This window comes from Triticum dicoccoides, chromosome 5A (assembly GCF_002162155.2).
Source record: "Triticum dicoccoides isolate Atlit2015 ecotype Zavitan chromosome 5A, WEW_v2.0, whole genome shotgun sequence".
Lineage (NCBI taxonomy): Eukaryota > Viridiplantae > Streptophyta > Magnoliopsida > Poales > Poaceae > Triticum > Triticum dicoccoides.
In genome coordinates, this window is record NC_041388.1 from 607,419,754 (window position 1) to 607,423,825 (window position 4,072).

Genomic DNA, 4,072 nt, shown 5'->3' on the forward strand with positions numbered 1-4,072 from the left:
ATATCCATATACCCCGAAAACATCCAGGAGCACCACGAAACCCTATTTCCACCGTCGCAACCTTCTGTACCCAAGAGATCCCATCTTGGGGCCTTTTCCGGAGCTCTGCCGGAGGGGGAGTCGATCACGGAGGGCTTCTACATCAACACCATAGCCTCTCTGATGATGTGTGAGTAGTTTACCACAGACCTTCGGGTCCATAGTTATTAGCTAGATGGCTTCTTCTATCTTTTTGGATCTCAATACAAAGTTCTCCTCGATTTTCTTAGAGATCTATTCGATGTAATTCTTTTTGCGGTGCGTTTGTCGAGATCTGATGAATTGTGGGGTTATGATCAAGTTTATCTATGAACAATATTTGATTCTTCTCTGAAAGCTTTTATGTATGATTGGTTATCTTTGCAAGTCTCTTCAAATTATCAGTTTGGTTTGGCCTACTAGATTGATCTTTCTAGTAATGGGAGAAGTGCTTAGCTTTGGGTTCAATCTTGCGGTGTCCTTTCCGAGTGACAGCAGGGGCAGCAAGGCACATATTGTATTGTTGCCATCGAGGATAAAAAGATGGGGTTTATATCATATTGCTTGAGTTTATCCCTCTACATCATGTCATCTTGCCTAATGCGTTACTCTGTTCTTATGAACTTAATACTCTAGATGCATGCTGGATGGCGGTCGATGTGTGGAGTAACAGTAGTAGATGCAGAATCGTTTCGGTCTACTTGTCGCGGACGTGATGCCTATATACATGATCATGCCTAGATATTCTCATAATTATGCACTTTTCTATCAATTACTCGACAGTAATTTGTTCACCCATCGTAATACTTATACTATCTTGAGAGAAGCCACTAGTGAAACCTATGGCCCCTGGGTCTATCTTTTATCATATAAGTTTCCAATCTATTTGACTTTGCAATCTTTACTTTCCTATCCATATCATAAAAATACCAAATATATTTATCTTATTATCTCTACCAGATCTCACTCTCGTAAGTGACCGTGAAGGGCTTGACAACCCCTTTATCGCGTTGGTTGCAAGGTTCTTATTTGTTTGTGTAGGTACGAGGGACTTGCGTGTATTCTCCTACTGGATTGATACCTTGGTTCTGAAAAACTAAGGGACATACTTACGCTACTTTGCTGCATCACCCTTTCCTCTTCAAGGGAAAACCAACATAGTGCTCAAGAGGTAGCAACTAACACTAGTCTTTTCTACGCAGTTTGTCCTCACTCGTGCACACCCGAATCAAATTCCCAGTCGGTCACTCATCCTCAAATTGTTCCAAGTCAAGTACGCCTAACTTGGAGGTTCTTCTCGGATGGGCTCCCAAAAAAGAAGGTGCGCCTTGTTGATATGAGTAGTATATCATTCTTATTAAGTCGGGATGCCACACATTTTGGCCCGGGACTTTCTGAAAATCTTATTTCAGGAACTTCTAAGCACATCAAGGCAGGTCCTCAGATCAAGTATGATAGGGCACGCTCAGTCCGGTCATTTTCTTAAGAACAACAATAACTTAGGGAGAAGTCTAAAGAGAAGGCCAGAGGGAGGGGTTGTTGGGGTGGCGGTGGGGTTGGCCCTATGAGTCGTGAGGATGACCCCGAGATGATGATTTGGTAGATTTACTCCCTAATGTGAATTAAACGAGACAAGATTGTGTAGGTCTGTACTCACGATGATACAATTAAACATATTTTCTTTCAATGCAAGTTTGTGTGTTCTACGTGGCCAGTCATCCAAATAACATCCAATTCGTATCTTCCCACAAGTGCTGCCAATATATATGTGCACTGGCTTGAAGGAATACCAAATAAGTTTAGTACGCTAATTAGGATGGGAGCATTTGTCTTGCTATGGTCGTTTGGCTATGTGAAAATGACATTGTTTTTAGTGGCAAAATATCTTCTCCAATGTCAATATGTCGTTTTTAGCTTGTCAGATAGTTCTTGGTGGTTGTGTACATATTTATTGTATAGAGGACGGGCATCATTCATCATGCTTTGTATCCGTTTGATGCTAAATTTTGAGTTAATAAAAACTCCCTTTATCTCCGTTTATCAAAAATTATGCTACTCTACGTTTTATTAACCTTATGTTGTGACCATTGGGTTTCCTACTTCAAAGATCATGTACTTGGGGCTTGTTTCTTAGTGATTAACTTGTATGTATGCTAAAATTTTGTTATGCCGTCTAGTAAAAGCATAAAGAAATTATGACAACGAATGGTAGTAGCATCGGAATATGTTTCAGCTGCCCCTTCTTGGGCACGCGGAAGAATGTATTACCTTTTTGTCGGTGTTTGTGAAAATTGAGAACACAAATTTTACGCCCAAAAATTTAACTCTTGTCATCAGCCAGGTGAAAATAACTTCTGTGAAGGTTCGAAGTTTCAAATTTTAGAGAACAATTCAATTCTGTTAGAATCGAGAAAGATTTTTGTGTTACATTGGAAGAATTCACAAAATTTATACTATTGACTCCTTTTTTGTGGGCATGGAGAAGAATTTATTACCCTGTTTTAGAAATCAAAGAATGTTCTATTTGAAAGTTCTTGAACAGTACCCCAATTCTTTTTGTTGATCAGTAAGTCGATAACTGTAGAAATGGTCCAGAAAAATTCACAATTGACTAATAATTCATAAAAGACCAGAAAGGCCCCCCGGATTATTGGGGGGTGAGGGAGTCCTGGATTAGGGGGTGTCCGGATAGCTGGACTATACCTTCGGCCGGACTCCTGGACTATGAAGATACAAGATTGAAGACTTCGTCCCGTGTCCGGAAGGGACTTTCCTTGGCGTGGAAGGCAAGCTTGGCGATACGGATATGTAGATCTCCTACCATTGTAACCGACTCTGTGTAACCCTAGCCCTCTCCGGTGTCTATATAAACCGGAGAGTTTTAGTCCGTAGGACGAACAACAATCATACCATAGGCTAGCTTCTAGGGTTTAGCCTCTCTGATCTCGTGGTAGATCTACTCTTGTACTACCCATATCATCAATATTAATCAAGCAGGACGTAGGGTTTTACCTCCATCAAGAGGGTCCGAACCTGGGTAAAACATCGTGTCCCCTGCCTCCTGTTACCATCCGACCTAGACGCACAGTTCGGGTCCCCCTACCCGAGATCCGCCGGTTTTGACACCGACGTTGGTGCTTTCATTGAGAGTTCCTCTGTGTCGTCACTTTTAGGCCCGATGGCTTCTCCGATCATCAACGGCGATGCGATCCAGGGTGGGACTTTTCTCCCCGGACAGATCTTCGTATTCGGCGGCTTTGCACTACGGGCCAATTCGCTTGGTCATCTGGAACAGATCGAAAGCTACGCCCCTGGCCATCAGGTCAGTTTTGGAAGTTTCAACTACACGACCGACATCCGGGAGACTTGATCTTCGATGGATTCGAGCCACAGCCAAGCGCGTCGCACTATCACGATGGGCATGATTTGGCTCTGCCACCAAACAGTGCCCTGGAGGCCGCACCCGTGTCCGCTCCGACCCCTAGCTCGGAGCTGATCACACCAACCAAGGATGGGTGGTTAGACACCGCCTCGGGGGCTGCAATCTCAATGGCGATCGGGCCGAACACCAACCCTATTCTCTGCGAAGCCCGTGACTCCAAGGAGCCGGACTCCTCTCCGGACTTCGAGCCCTCTGCACCCCGACCGATCGAACCCGATTGGGCGCCGATCATGGAGTTCACCGCCACGGACATCTTTCGGCACTCGCCCTTCGGCGATATTCTGAATTCAGTAAAGTCTCTCTCTTTGTCAGGAGAGCCCTGGCCGGACTATGGTCAGCAAGGTTGGGATGCGGATGATGAAGAAATTCAAAGCCCACCCACCACCCACTTCGTAGCCAGTGTCGATGATTTAACCGACATGCTCGACTTTGACTCCGAAGACATCGACGGTATGGACACCGATGCAGGAGACGATCAAGAACCAGCGCATATAGGGCACTGGAAAGCCACCTCGTCGTATGATATATACATGGTGGACACCCCAAAAGAAGGCAATGGCGATGGAACAGCGGAGGATGACCCCTCCAAGAAGCAGCCTAAGCGCCGGCGTC